We start from the raw sequence: 16,978 nt of genomic DNA on the forward strand, positions 1-16,978 counted from the left end.
GGCAGTCTTATGGGAATTCCCCTGTAGGTAACTGCTTTTTTCTTGCTTTTAATTCTTTCTTTATCTTCAACATTTGACATTTTAATTATGACGTGTCTTGGAGTAGGCCTCTTTGTATCCCTGTTGTTTGGACTCTCTGTGCTTCCTGGACTTGCATGTTTATTTCCTTTACCAAATTAGGGAAGTTTTATTTTATTATTTTCTCAAATAGATTTCCAATTTCTTGCTCTTTCTCTTCTCGTCTGGCACCCCTATGATGCAAATATGAGAAAGCTTGAAGTTGTCCCAGAGGCTGCTTACACTATCCTGGGTTTTTTGGATTCTTTTTTCTTCTTGTTCTGATTGCTTGTTTTCTGCTTCCTTATGTTCCAAATCATTGATTTGATTCTCAACTTCATCCACTCTACTGTTGATTTCCTGTAAATTGTTCTTTATTTTAGTTAGTGAACCTTTTATTTCTGTCTGGGTCTTTGTTATGCTGTTGAGGTTCCTGCTTAGTTCCTCAAGCATGCTTATAATCAGTTTTTTAAACTCTGCATCTGATAGATTTCTTAACATCCCTTTTGTTTAGTTGTTTTTCTGGAGTTTTGATCTGTTCTTTCATTTGGGCCATGTTTTCTTGTCTCCTCATTTTGGCTACCTCCTTGTGGTTGTTTTTATGTATTAGGTAGAGCTGCTATGACTCCCTGTCTTGCTGGTGTGCCCTAATGTAGCATGTGTCCTGTAGGGTCCAGTGCACAGCATCTGCTACCTTCCAAGCTGGGTACTTGAGGTGTGCTTGCCTTATGGGCTGCTTAACACCCTCTTCTTGTAATTGAGACTTGATTACTTTTGGCAGGTCTATGGAAGGGATTTAACCATGCCAGTCAACTATAAGGACTGGCTATGACCACTGACCACCAACCTTCAGCCTCTGTGGAGGATTCACTGTGGAGGCAGGGTGGTAGTGATCTGACATGATCTGTAGCTGTCCACTGGGTCCACAAGCTCTGTGTTTTTCAGATGGTGCAGACCAAAGTAATTCCCACCTGTGTTTTGCCTGGGGCCACCCTGCCTGGGCTATAAAGCACTCTGAGATAGCTGCTACTTGCACTGGGCTTGGATGTTTCCAGGTAAAGCCAGGCTGTGGTCTAGGCTGGCTGGTGCTGCTGCTGTGCCTTAAGCCACTTAGCAAGTGGTATGGGGGCTGGGATTCACTGAGGCTGGCTGTTGCTTGTTTGAGAGCATTTAGGAAGTTGCGAAATTTTAGCCAAGGCCATCTATTCATGTGAAAAAGGAACTGTTAACAACTTGGTTGGGGCCATAAGTTGGGTGGGACAGAGTCTCAAGGTAACATCAAGATGGGGCAAACAATGTTAGCTAGGTTGATGTAGTCTCAGATATGGTACTTCCTTGCTAGCTTTGTGGGGTGTGTGGGAAGGATTTGATAAAGTGACAATGGCCTCTATCCACTTTTCTGGTGGAAGAAAGCATGTCCCCTCTCACCATGATGCCAGACACTTCAGTTTCTCTCTGTACACCACTCGTGCATTTCAAGCTGCTACCCTGTTACTGGAGCTTAGAGGCAGTGAATGTGAGTAAGTCCATGTGTAGATTCTTTAACAGGAACTGCTTGGGACTCCTGAAGCTTCTTCTACCAACGCAGTTCTTCTTGGTTTTTGTAGCCAATAGTTATGGGGAATTATCTTCTTGGCACTGGAACCCTGGGCTAGGGATCCCAGTGTGGGGACATGACCCCTCACTCCCAAGATATTTCTACCAAATTTTTATGCATGAAGTATGGTTATGGGACCAGCCTGTTCTGCATCTCTGCCCCTCCTACCAGCCTGGATGGATATAGTTTCTTTAATTCCATAGTAGTCAGACTTCCATTCAATTAGATTTCTGAAGGTTCTTAGTGGTGGTTGTGCTGTAGTTTAGCAGTAATTATGGTGTGGTTGTTCTAGGAGGCAAGCTGTGTTTACCTATGCAGCCATCTTGACTGGAAGTCAGAAACATTTGAAGATTTGCAATTGAAAACAAAAATTAGAAACAAAAACAAATCCTTCACTGCACATACTTCACCTCCTTATATCTTGTAACTATATAGATCATTTAAACATGTTACCAGTGAATGTTTTCCCAGATTAATCATTCAATATATTTATTTCATGTTGTAATATAGGAAATATGTTTTCATTTTTTTACATTTCTGAGTATTATTGACATTGATCAAGAATCAAAATTAACATTATATCAGTATTTTTATGTTTAGTTACTTAGAATTAAGATACTATAAAATATAATATATTTCTATCAAGCCACATGCATAGGATGTAGTGAGTGAATTGTATTTTAATATCAACACTATGAGAATATCAGAACTTCAAAATGACAGCTATTCTGATGAAAATATTCTTGCTCTGGAGATGGTGGAAGTTTAAAACGATTTATAATTTATGTGAAAGTAATAAGTATTTTATATTTATTAACAAAACACTGTTGACCACATTAAATAACTGAGAAGCAAAGGTCTATCACCTGGACATTTCCATTAAATAAAATTACTGGGAATTTACTGCTTCATAATGACTTTGAAAATCTCAGTGTTAAACAATAAAATTATTAATAGAGAAGTAACTATAAGAAATCATCTGGTCTAGAGATTTTCCAAGCAGATTAATATTTTGTCAACTCTATTATTATTTTTGTTTTGTTTTGTTTGTGTTCCTTTTTTATTGGTGTAACAATGGTTAACAAAATTGTATGGATTTCAAGTGTACATTTCCATGATACATGACTTATATACTGCATTGTGTGCCCACCAACCTAAGTCAAATAATCATGTGTCAAAATATATTTGAAACCCTTTACAAGTCCCCTCAACCCCCTTCCTTCTGGTAACTACCATAAAGTTATCTGGTTCTATGAGTCTTGGATTGTTCATTTTTCTTGTTTGTTCATTTGTTGCTTTCAGTTTTATATCCTACATATGAGTGAAATCATGTGGTTCTTAACATTTTTTGTCTGACTTATTTTGCTTAGCCTGATGTTCTCAGAGTCCATCTCTCTTGTCACAAATGGCAGTAGTTCACCTTTTCTTATGGCTGAGTAGTATTCCATTGTATATATTTACCCATCATCTATCAAAAAACATTTCAGTTGTTTTAATGTCTTGGTCACTGTGAATAATTCTGCAATGAATATAGGAGTAAAAAGATACCATATGAAAAGATTTCAGCTTCACTAACTATTAGGAAAATTAAAATCAAAATTACAATGACATACCACCTCACACCTGCTAGAATGGCTGTTGTCAACAAGACAAGTAATAACAAGTGTTGGAGGGGTTGTGCAGAATAAAGAACCCTCATTCACTGCTGGTGGGAATGTATCCTATTATAGCCACTATGGAAAACAGTATGGAAGTTCCTCAAAAAATTAAGAATAGAGTTAAATATCATATGGTCCAACTCCTCTGAGTACATGAAAAATTTGAAAACCTTGATTCACAAAAATATATGCATGCTTATGTTCATTGCTGCATTATTCATGGAGGCCATGACATGGTCAAGTCTGTTAAAGACTTTATTTCTTCTAATTTGTCAGAAATAAGGGAGAAAAACAAGTCAATTTGAAAAATTAATTTAAAAAAATTATTAATTAATGCTAGAATAAAAAGTACTAATTTGGGGGTCTATTATATCTTTTATTATCTTCATTTCAACAATCATTTTTTAATTTTATTACTTTAAACTCTCACTTTTTATGAAAATCTTTCATGTTTGATGACTAAATTAGGTATAATGGTTAGAGAAGTATGTGGATGATATCTATCTGTGGTTCTTAACTCCAACTAAGCATTACAATTACTTAGGGAGTAAAATCAAATGCATGTCTGGACCTCACCACAGCTACGGTCTAGAGTAGGAGCCATGCTATAGTTTTATTCAACTCTGCCAAGGATTCTAATGTGTGGTCATGGCTGAGAATAATTCATATGGAGTACAAATATAACTTCTGTTTTCTTCTAGGCTTTAGATTTACAGTGATTATAAGCAGATGGTTTATATATGATAAAACATTTAAATCACTGTGGAATTAAAAATAATAGCTATGAATTCTGTACAAGAGAGTCTCAAGTCAAAGAAAAAAATGCAGTTATTTGTAGAACTAGATTTGATATCTGAAGTCAGTTCTGATTTCTGAGAGCTGGGAAGCAGTATGGAGATTAGAAGCAACGTAGATAGACCCAAAATGTCCAAAAGTCATAATGTGGAGCCTGTGAACTACCCAGTGCTTACGTACTTTCTCAACCTTATTTTGTTAATTGTTTGGTTAATTGATTTGGTTCATTTTTTTTCACATTATGTTACTTGCAGGCAGGAAATTCCATATTCTATGTATCCCACCTAGTGTCTGAATTATAGTAGAGGCCAGACAGTAGAGTTTTGGTGACTAAATGAAAGAATGAATAAACAAAAGAGGAAAGAGAGAAAGAAGACTCTTAACAATATGACACTGGAATAATAATAATGGGTAGGTTCAGAAGGTAACCTTGACCTTATTTCTTTTTAGTAGTGAGACTTTCAGCAAAATATACTCTGTGCTTCAGTTTCCTTTTGTGTATCCAGTAGGTCATTATAAACATAAAAGAGTTTATACCTATAATGCACTTAGAATGGTGCCTAAAACATAGTCAGAACTTAATAAGGGTTAACAAAATGAAGTAACTTATGAACCTATGCATGCTGAAAGCCAAAAATTTATCAGCTAAATATTCTTGGGTAAGCAACTACTCAAAAGTTGTTAGCTATTGTTATTACTTGTTGTTTTTCTAATAAAAGATACAGTCATTTTGGGGGATCTGTTTTTTTTAATTCAATTATTTACATATTTCTATTTAGAAACAAAACCAATCATCATATTCCAGAGTATTGTTTTGCATACATTTATTGTTATTGCTTTCTCTCTTTTTTGAAGTGTGTTTTATTTTTTCCCTTTTTTTATTGTTCAAGTACAGCTGTCTCCATTTTCCCCCACAATGACCCCATCCCACCCATCCCTGCCTTCCACCCTTGAAGCTACCCCCATTGACTTTGTCCATGTGTCCTTTATACATGTTCCTTTGCTGGCCCTTCCCCCTCCCCCCCCATCATTCCCTCCCACCTTCCCTCTGGTTACTGTCAGTTTGTTCTTTATTTCAATGTCTCTGGTTATATTTTGCTTGCTTGTTTGTTTTGTTGATAGGTTTCACTTATAGGTGAGACCATATGGTATTTGTCTTTCACCGGCTGGCTTATTTCACTTAGCATAATGCTCTCCAGATCCATCCATGCTGTTGCAAAGTGGTAGGAGATCATTTTGGGGATTTGGAGGTAAATTCGAATTTTAAGATTTGAAGTAAAATGAGGAACATAACAATCTCATGAAATGAAAGGAAATATTTTTTCTTTTCTTAAAATTTATTTATTTTTAGAGAGGAAGGGAAAGAGAAAGAGGGAGAGAAACATCAGTGCGTGGTTGCCTCTTGCATGCCCCTTACTGGGGACATGGCCCATACCCAAGCATGTGCCCTAACAACAATCGAACCAGCAACCCCTTGTTTTGTTCACTGGCACTCAATCCACTGAGCCACACCACCCAGGACTAGGAAATGTTTTTTAGAGCATCAGACTAACTGAAGTCTTCCAAAATCCCTCTCTGGATCAGTGCCTTGTCTAAGATTTACTCATATAATCACAAATATACATTATTATTGGCCCATGAAATACTTAATTGATTTGGTCATTCATTCTATATATATATTTCTTTAATACATTGTTGATACTCATGAAATTTAGAATGAACTATCGGCTCTAGTTTATATTTTCTCATTATTTTTATGCCTGTAAATACTTTTTGTCTCAATTTGTGTTATTTTTTTTAGTTCTACATTCTTTAGTACTACATTTCTCTTCTCACAGAATAAAATATATTTTCTAGACATTCCCACTTTATAGATTTGACTGAATCCTCCAAAGAATTAGTGCTAGATTCCTTATATTAATGATTGCAAATATTAGTGTAAGTTCTTTCAATAATTCATCTTTAAACATAAAATTACATAGAACTATTTTCAAATATGGAATTGAACTGCTCAGTACTTCTTAAATGCTGAGAAGTCTTACATATATCTGTGCCTTTAATATCTGAATTTAATTAATAGTAAGATAAATTCCTAACTTCTACTCTTTGGCCCCACCTTTTTCTATTTTCTATAGAAAGATTAATAAACCATAAAAATTAAGATACATAAGACAAAAAAGATCTACCTAAAATTCAGTAGGAGAGAACCAGAGAGTATCTTGCTTTATCTTACCTTTCAGAAATCACTCCTAGGAAGAAAATGTGTTTAAATAGTATTCATGACATATTTAATCACTGACATAGAGATAGTTATAAGGTCTTTAACATACTATACACTAATCAAGATTGTGGACTGAGAGAATGTTAGTTTGAATGTTACTAACTTAATTAGTGGAAGTGCTCTTTAAATGACACTCATCATTCCAGAGATGTTTAGTATTATTGTGAATGCTAACGAGGATTTATTAAATAGCTTGTAATTTTCATTTCTAATATGCCTTTCAACTGTCATTTTATGCTCCTTAGTTTTGTCTGTATATCCAATATGGATTCAGATTTTGTTGGTCCTGACACATATATAATTTTGGGTAGGGGAGAGCTCCTTAAGGAAAATAATGTTCCTTTGGCAAATTTTACAAAAAAAAATATAATGATGTGAACATATTTCTAGGGACCCTTTCAGGACAGACTGCAGTTTAAGCTAAAAGAAAGGGTAACTGAACTTGAAGGCAGATCTTTCACCATATTTGGAAAGATTTGGGGCATTATTTCTTCAAATATCCCTTTTTATTCTGGCTCTACCATTTTTATTCTGGTATTCTTTCTTAATCATTAAATATCCATCACTTTGCACAAACTCTAAAGACATGAAATAATTATATAAATAATTCACATTATTCTAGTTGACCCTTTTTAAAAATATAAACTGGGAACAATTATAAATCTATTTATAAAGACTCGCCATCAGAAATGGAATTTCCTTTTTTAATATATTTTATTGATTATGCTATTACAGTTGTCCCATCCTCCCCCTTCACTCCCCTCCCCCCTGCCCACCCCCTCCCACTCATATTCCCTCCCTTTAGTTCATGTCCATGTGTCATAAGTTTTTTTGCTTCTACATTTCCCACACCATTCCTGCCCTCCCCCTATTTTCTACCTATTGTCTATGCTACTTATTCTCTATATCTTTCCCCCCTCTCTCCTCCTCCCACTTCCCTGTTGCTAACCCTCCATGTAATCTCCATTTCTGCGGTTCCACTCCTGTTCTCTGTTTGCTTAGTTTGCTTTTGTTTTAGGTGTGCTTGTTACTAACTGTGAGTTTGATGTCTTTTTTTACTGTTCATATTTTTTATCCTCTTTTTCTTAGATAAGGCCCTTTAACATTTCATATAATAAGGGCTTGGTGATGGTGAACTCCTTTAACTTGGCCTTATCTGAGAAGCACTTTATCTCCCCTTCCATTCTAAATGAAAGCTTTGCTGGATAGAGTATTCTTGGATGTAGGTCCTTGCCTTTCATGACTTGGAATATTTCTTTCCAGCCCCTTCTTGCCTGCAAGATCTCTTTTGAGAAATCAGCTGACATCCTGATGGGAGCTCCTTTGTAGGTAACGGTCCCTTTATCTCTTGCTGCTTCTAGAATTCTCTCCTTCATTTTTATCTTGGGTAATGTAATTTTGATGTGCCTTGGCATGTTCTTCCTTGGATCCAACCTCTTTGGGACTCTCTGAGCTTTCTGGACTTCCTGGAAGTCTATTTCCCTCACTAGATTGGGGAAGTTCTCCTTTATTATTTGTTCAAATAACTTTTGCACTTGTTGTGTTTCCTCTTCCCCTTCTGGTACCCCTATAATTTGGATATTGGAACGTTTAAAGGTATCCTGGAGGGCCCTAAGCCTCTCATTTTTAAAAAATTCTTGTTTCTTCATTCTTTTCTGTTTGGTTGTTCCTTTTCTCCTTCTGGTCCCTTCCATTGATTTGAAACCCAGTTTTCTTTCCATCACTATTGGTTCCGTGTGCATTTTTCTTCATTTCACTTGTTGTAATCTACATTTTTTCATCTAATTTATGACCAAAGTCCACCAATTCTGTGAGCATCCTGATCGCCAGTGCTTTGAACTGTGCATCTGATAGGTTGGCTATTTCTCGGTCGCTTAAAAAAATTGGCTCTGGGGCTTTTAACTCTTTTTGAGCCATCTTTTTAATTTTTTTTAATTTTTTTTTCCTTTGGTCTGGTTGCGCCTGTTACTTATGAGGGGCGAAGCCTTAGGTGTTCACCAGGGAGGGGCACCTCAGTCGCTGAGTTGTGACGTTGTATGTGGGGGCAGGGTCTGAGAGAGAACAATGGCGCCCGCTCCGCTCTCACCAGGGCTCGAGTCCTCCAATCCCCCTTGCCGCTTCCCACAAACAAATTGGTCCGCTCTGGTGCTGGCTCCCGGGCGGCGGGCTTGTACAGTCTCTCACACTCTGTGGGTTTCTCCAAGGAGTCTCCTGTGAGACTGAGAGAATCTTCCAGCCTCAACTTCCACAGGTGTTTTCAATCGGTGCCTTCAGGCTTTGTTTCCTGGCGCTGGGCCCCTGGGTTACGCTGTCTGTGTCACGCTGCCAGTTTTCGCTAAGTTCTGTGTGCCAAAGTGCGGCTTCGGACAGCCAGCTGCCTTGTACGCCTCACTGGGTCTGCTGGTTGCTTCCCGAGCCCAGGGTCTGCCACCGGTCTGTCAGCTGTGGTCTGCGGTCTGCACCCTGCATTTACACAACTGCCAGCCACCAATTTTTCCTGCCGGTACCCCTCAACCCCTCTCTGTAGGCCTCCAATTCTGCCCCTCCTTACTGAACTGGATGTATGGTATTCAGACTTCCGTTTGGTTCATTTCTCTCTGTTCTGGTTGTTTTTTGTTTGTGAATTCTTGTTGTCCTTAGTTTTGGTTGTGTGAGGAGGTACAGTGCAACCACCTACGCCTCCATCTTGGATCCTCTAGAAATGAAATTTTCTATTTGCTCTGAAGTAAGCTCTTCAAATATCTCCTACTCTCCAATTCTCTCCTCTACTACTGGGATCTTAACTGTTGATGTCGACCCCTGAGGCTCGCTATTTTTTGTCAGCTGTTTTTCTTTCTTCTAAAGATAAGTTAATTTTCTTAGTCTACCTTCAAGTTCATTTACTCTTTCTTTTTTCTTCTCTATTATAAGTCCATCCAGTGAATTTTTGTTTTATGTTTATATTCTAGAGTTTTCATTTGGACTTTTTTCATATTGTCCGGTTCTTTCCTGAAATATTTTTTTACCTTTTATTCATTGCAAGTATAGTTTTCTTTACATCAATGAGCATAGTTATAATAGCTGCTTAAAGGTTCTTGTCTGATAATTTCAACATTTACATCATCTTAAGGTTGGCTTCTGTTGATTTTCTTTTCTTTGCAATGGATTACAATTTCCATGTACTTTTTTTTGTCAGATAATTTTGGAATTCTCTCCTAGAAGTTGTGAATGTTCTGAGAGTGATGATTTCTCATTTTAGAATGTGGCAAACTTGATTTTACTCAAGCTATAAACTCTGTTAGGGTTAGGGTTAGCAACTTCCAAAAAAGTTTTAAGAATAGAAAATAAAATTTATTATAATAAGAAATTCATTAGGAGAAAATTGTGTATAGATATGAAATATAGGAAGAGAGTTATTAAAATGTACAAATTGAGTTGAGAAAAATGTTCATAATAAAAATTAAATTATCAGCAGTCAGGATGACTGTAGTTAACAATACTATATTGTATATTTTGCAGTTGCTCAAAGAGTAGATCTTCAATGTTTGCTTACCAAAAAAAATATGGTATCTTTATAAGGAAGTGGTACCTATATAAGGTAATGGATGTATTAGCTAACTTTTTGGTAATTTCAAAATAAATACATAAATAAAATCATGTTGTACATCTTAAACTTATACAGTTATCACTCAATTATATCTTAGTAAATCTGGGGAGGGAATTGTTAGCTGCAAGGATAATAGCTCCCTTGGGCAGGTGAGAGGGGGGAACTCAACCAAATATTCATTCTGAATAGTAGTGTCCATGTAATTCTAAAAATGTATAATTAATTTAGCTCCTAAATTCTCTGAAATAGCTTGTCCAGAAATATCTATGCAAGCAGATATTATTGAGTTTTATATTAATATAGCAATGTAAATGCCCTTTGTTCTGTACATTTAATAGGCATCATTTTATCACATAAGAAAGGTGAAAAATTATTAATTATTATGTTTAATGAACTGCTATTCTTTGGCAAAGTAGAAAAGCAATGAATAGCCACTACCATATACTCAAAATAAGCAATAACCATTAAAGCACCATAAAATTCAGAAAGAAAATGATTATATTAGTACTTTTAAAGTTAATTGTAAAAACATGTTGGAGTATTTTAAAATAAATACTAAAACTACAAATAGGAGAAAAATATTAATGGTGAGGTCATTTTGTTTGAAATTATCAAATAAAAAAGAGATTCTGATTCCATTGTTTACCTGGTAGAAAATGCAAAAACGTGTTTAAATTCCTGGCTTCATATTGGAAGAAGTTGGTGTAACTGACATGGTGAGACTTCTGGTGTTTCAGTCACTGTGCTTGGTCTTATGTGTAGGCTGCATAATTTCTACCATATTATTTATTCATATGTGTATTTATAATAATGATTCCCTGTGTACTTCAAATTTTTCTACCATAAAGATAATTCATCTACATATTGTTTTTGAAACATGAGAAAAAATCCTGTTCTCTTTCATATTTGATTTTTATTAAAATAATTTTTCATAAACTTTATGAAAGCCATAAAGAAAAATTTTGATAAATTGGGCGTATTAAAATTTATGACATTTGTATCAACCAGCACCACTGAGAAAGTGAAAAAATAATCTACAGACTGGGAAGAACTATTTGCAACTCGTATATCTGATATAGGGGACTCCTATCCAAAATGTATATAAGAAATTTTTATAACTCAATAATAAAAGATGAATAAGCCAATTAGTAAATGGGAAAAGAATCTGAATAGACATTTTCTCAAAGGAGTTTTAGAAATAACTTAGAGGCACATGGAAAGGTGTTCAACATTATTGGCCATTAGCAGATGTGAATCAGAATCAGTGAGCCCCTATCCCTCTCACAGAGGTACACTTACAGTAAGGTGGTAGGCTCTGGGCTGGGTACCACCTGGCTAGGTCCTTCATGGGAGAGCCCAGATCACTCTGGCCAGAAATTCATAGGCACATACACCTTGACAGCACCAAATGAAAACCAAATAAATAAGATAAAAAATTGCTGAGGAAGAGCTGGGAAACCTGGGGAAGTAGAAGGAGCAAGGTAGAATGAAGCCAATTAACATAGTGCCAAGGCAGCTAGGTGGAAGCCAATCAGAGGCTGAAATCAGGCAGAAATAAGTATTCCAACTGATGCAATCTATGCACCACAAAACTGAAAAGAGAAGCTGAAAGAATCAAAAAGCTGAGGAAGCTGAAATCCAAAAACTGAAGGCAATTAAGAGAGAGAAGATTTAAAAAAAAAAAAGCTAGAGGAAAAAAGAAAGAGTTTAACGAAACCTCAAAGGGGAAGCATTTGGAGAGCATCAAAAATGCAATACTGCCAGGCTCTTGAGCAGACTGGAGACAGAGTTACCTAACAGAAGTACAGGTCACGTGGCTCTTGGTGACCCACAGTCTTCAGCTTGGGCCAGAAGCCAGGCTTATAAGAATTCTCTCTAAAGGAAGAAAATAAAAAATTTCAAAAGATAAAAAAGGACCAACATCAGGAAAAGTGAATTACTGGGATTCAAGCAATAGCAAAAGGAGAAAGAAAAATACAATACCCACCAGGCTGAGCACAGGAAGGTAAACAATGCTCTTCTGGACAAGTCCAAGGCAAAAGTCAACCAGGTAGCCTCAAGCTCTTTGGAGGCTATTGAAATATGTAACAGCTGGGATGAATATATGGGAAATATTTACTTAACATCTGCCTTTGTCAACACACCTTGAAAAAAACCTCAGGAGATACTTTTTTCTAATGTGATTTTGTTCATTCACACTGCTTTTACCTTGACTTCAACTGCCCACCCATAAGCTGAGCAGACAGGGATGACAGGTTTTTTCCTGTCATTATTTATGCATGTTTGCAGGAGTGGATTACTGAACTCTTATTTAATCTCTACTGCCAGTAAAATGTTACAGTATTTTTCTAATTGGTTTTGCATCTTATTGGAAGTATAATTACAACAATTTTATTAATAATGAAAATGAGGGAATCATATGAAGCTTTCAGGTTAGTGAGAGAGATGGATGTGGTATGCTTGCCTCTCTAAGCAGCCAATTCTCAGATCAAGCTTGGGGGAGCTTTGGCATCTTTTTAGATTTCAATTCTTATTTTCTTAACCCTGTGTATAGATGTGAGCAAATGAAAACAGTAAATCTTTTATACTCTTTAAAACAAATGTAGCCCTGGCTGGCATAGCTCAGTGGATTGAGCGCGGGCTGTGAACCAAAGTGTTGCAGGTTCAATTCCCAGTCAGAGTACATGCCTGGGTTGCAGGCCATGACCCCCAGCAACTGCACATTGATGTTTCTGTATCTCCCTGTCCTCTCTAAAAATAAATAAAAATCTTAAAAAAAACACAAATGTATATATATACTTTGAGCTACTTTTGGAAAAAACTTAAGGAAAATACCCCTTTGTAATGACAAAAATAGGCATAAAAAACATATAAAAATAAGTTTTGGTGAGTATGTGGGAAATTGGATCTTTCATCATTTTGTTTGGGAGTATGTAATGGTGCAGCAACTTTGGGAAAGAGCTCTTCAAAATGTTAAACTTAGAAATACCATTTAACCCAGCAATTCTATTTCTAGGAATCTACCTGAAAGAATGGAAAACATGTCCACACAAAGACATACACAAATGTTCATAGTATTATAATTCCCAGCAGCCAAAATGTGGAGGCAATCTAAATGTCCATTACCTGATGAATGTGTAGATAACATGTAGTATATCCACATGATGCAATTCTACTCTGTAGTAAAAGAAATGTTGGTTATGTGCAACAACATGAATGAATCTCAAAAAAACATTATGTTCAGTGAATAAAGTCAGCCTAAAAGTCTACCTATTCTGTAATTCCATTTACCTGAAGGGTACCAAATAGGAAAATTAATAACTATAAAAAGTAGATTAGTGGTGCTTAGGGGTAGGGTGCCGCTGTAAGTGACTATTAATCAGTATGATGTTTCCATTGTGATGATGGAAATGTTCTCAAACTAGATTATCTTGATAGTTGTGAAACTCTTTAAGTACACTAAACACCATTGACATTTATACTTTAAATGGGTGAATTTTATGATATATAAATTATATTTCAATAAAGCTATTTTGCATAATCACTGGGTTTTTCTCTAATTCAATCATTTGTCCTTTAGGTTAAAGTGTCATAATTTATTTTAAAGTTAATTCTATATAACAATGATCTGGAATGGAAGTTATATATTCTTTTTCTAAGGTAAATATCCATTTTTATATGGCCTTTCCTAGTCTGAAATTATGAAAACATATCAATCTCACCATAAAATGTATTTAAGGTGATTTGAACAAATGAAATATTACACAATTTTAAATATAAAAGATTCATAATCACTTAAAAAAATTGAGTTTGAAAATTTCCCATAGATAGTCCCAAATTCCAAAGTCATATAAAAACTATACAGTACACACCTCTTCCTTAAATAAATTAAGGAGATTAATTAAGGAGATTAACATTTTAAAAGTGTTCCATTTTAGTTGCCTAATTACTGTTTATATTTGGTTAAAATTTGTCTTACTTTGAGCCCATTAAAAAATATGCAATTTTTTACAAGATTTTAATGGACCTCAGGTGCACAGAATTGAACTAATCATTTTTTTTTCTAATTAGAAGATTAACATCATTCAGTTGCACTGAGGAAACATTGATTAAATATGTATGTATGTGTATGTATACATATATATGTACATACATGCAAACATATGCTACTTTCTTGGTACTTGTCTATACTATACAGCATATATAACTTTATCATGTTGCTTTATATGTTCTGATTAAATGCAACATGGTAACAGGTAGATGAACTGAACTGGGAATTCAAAGTTTAATTTAGATCAGCTCTGTGTGATTACCTGAGTTTCAATTTCTCCAAACTTTTTTAGTACACTAAAATCCTAAATTTAATTTTTCAATTATATAAAACATTTTTAAAGTAAAAATTTGGTTTTCAGTAATTTTTGTAGTTTCTAAAAATTATCTTTTGTATGTTGACTATAGAAATTTCTCAATGTGAGGAGGTAGAAGTTTTAGTATAGTTCAAGCTTGCCTAGTTACTTATAAGTAGTGTACAGAGTTATAAGATATTTGCTATTATGTCAAAAAATCTATAATATTATACCTTAGTTATCCCAAATTTGGACATAACTGACTGGAAATTGACTCTAGCCTTCTTTCCTAAACCAGTTCTCAATTGCTGCTTAATGACTGGAAACTGGTTTTTCTCAATTCAGTGTACAGCTGTGACCTGCATAAAGGTCACTATCAATGTTTTTGAGTTATGTGTCCATAAGACCTGTCTAAAAAATTTGTTTTTATTAGCCTCACAATAATACTGTGCTACATTGTATGTGGTATTGCATGTCCCAGGGCAGAGGCAAAACTTTGGAAAGGAAGTTCCCTTCTCTTGTTTTACAAACAATTCCTGGGGACATTCTCAGTTGTGATCCCTCTACTACGAACAATCTCAGCAGAGAGAATAGACATGCTGAAGGAGCATCTATTCTCCTTTACTACAGCGTCCTCTCCAACATTCCTATATATTTGTAATATCTCTTACTGTTTTCCTAGATAATTAGAGATTCAGTACCTACAATACAGAAGTTCAGTTATACCTGCAAAGTATTAGGTCCTCAGGTCTGACTGGCATTTTTAGATACTCTCATAAGTCTGACTTGGTCTTTTCTGGCCCATCTTTCCCACTGCTCTCATGATGCTTTCTGCTCCCTACCCCTTCCTTCCTATAGTCAGTGGCTCTAACATTTTCAATTAACCTTTTTATTTTGAGATAATGTAGATTTACATGTGGTTGAAACAAATAATATAGAGACATCTTGTGTGCCTTTACTCATTATTAAAAATCATGAGCTATATAAAATTGCACAATAAAAAATGCAGGGCTTATGGAGAAGGGGTTTGCAGCACACACTAAAAACTTTATCAATGACATAAAAAAGAGATATAAAACTTGGTGCAGCCATTGTGGAAAACAGTATGGAATGTCCTTAAAAAACTGAACATGGAACTGCCTTTTGACTAAGTTATTCCACAGCTGGGATTACACCCTAAGAATCCCGAATCACCAATTCAAAAGAACCTATGCACCCCAATGTTCATAGCAGAGCTATTTACAATAGCCAAGTTCTGGAAGCAACTTAAGTGCCCATCAGTAAATGAGTGGATCAAAAAACTGTGGTCCATTTACACAGTGGAATTCTACACAGCAGAAAAAAGGAAGGAGTTCCTACCTTTTGCAGCAGCATGGATGGAACTGGAGACTGTTACAGTAAGTGAAATAAGCCAGGTGGTGAAAGACAAGTACCATATTATGTCAACTATAAGAAGAATCTAATGAACAAAATAAATGAATGAAAAAAATAGAACCACAGGATTGCAAAAATGGAACAGACTGACAGTGACCAGAGGAGAAGAGGGAAGGGATATGGTGGAAAGAAAGAAAAGGGAGTAGATAAAGAACATGTATGAGTGACCCATGGACATGGACAATGATGTGGGGACTGACTGTGTGAGCAGGGGGTGGGATGGGTGGAGGAGGGCAAAGGGGAAACACTTGGGGCAACTCTAATAGAATAACAATAAAAACGATTTAATAAAAAAAAAAAAGAACCTCAGCCTAAAGGAAAAACAACAACCTGGAAAATTGTAATGTAAAAAATTATGGCTGTTTTAGTAAATATTCGTATAGATGAATATTTAGTAAATATTCATTTTATTTTCCCAAGGAAGGAAAATAAAAATAAAGAATGTCCACTTAATTTGAATTTCATATGATCAAACAATTAGTAATTTCTTAGTATAAATATATCCCAAGCATCACATATTTCATGGGGCATACATTAAAATGTTATCATTTAAAATAAAGGATGTAAAACTAATAAAAGTGGTAGCACAGTTTAATATGTTATATAGTCAAGAATAGCATAAATATTATGATAAATATAACTCTTTACCTTGTAAAAGACCTGAAGTCTGCTATGGAATCCATGTCACAAAGGTTATAGCTGTGAGTTAGTTGAGGGGGTGGATGGAGGGGTGTCTGAAATCAGAAAGCTGTAACACAGACCTGGCCTCTTTGTGTCAAAGTACACAATGAACTGAGGTCAATGTTAGATGTCGAGGAATGTACATGCACATTTTGTGTCTTCCTCCATGGTTTGGTTCAGGTAGGTGCAGTGTTCTGTATTTAGCCAGTGATTTTCAGAAATGAAATAACACATAAGAAACACAAAATATATGTATGTTCAAATTGTCTTAATATGTCTTTTTGTTGGAACAAATTCATATCTTCTAGACAAACATTATAGTGGAATCGATTCTACTTTTTTGCTTTTTGTCATCTTGTTATTTCAACATGGCTGTTCTCTTTTTCTCTTGGCACTTATATCTCTTCAGTTGTGCTGTCTTTACCACAAAGCTCCTTCAGTGCACCTGGGCTGTAGGCCATGCTTTTGGAGGCCTGGGTCACCCTGGCTTCCAGGCAGCCCCTTCAGAAAGGGGAAAAGTAGTCTCAAAGTACTCAGTAATTA

At 35.6% G+C, this 16,978-nt stretch overlaps 1 protein-coding gene across 19 annotated transcripts in view; it reads left to right on the forward strand.

Annotated features, from left to right (window-relative positions):
* Nucleotides 1-16,978, forward strand: part of PPFIA2 (PTPRF interacting protein alpha 2) — a 461,362-nt gene that overhangs the window by 327,234 nt on the left and 117,150 nt on the right. The window lies entirely within an intron of this gene.

This window comes from Phyllostomus discolor, chromosome 2 (assembly GCF_004126475.2).
Source record: "Phyllostomus discolor isolate MPI-MPIP mPhyDis1 chromosome 2, mPhyDis1.pri.v3, whole genome shotgun sequence".
NCBI lineage: Eukaryota > Metazoa > Chordata > Mammalia > Chiroptera > Phyllostomidae > Phyllostomus > Phyllostomus discolor.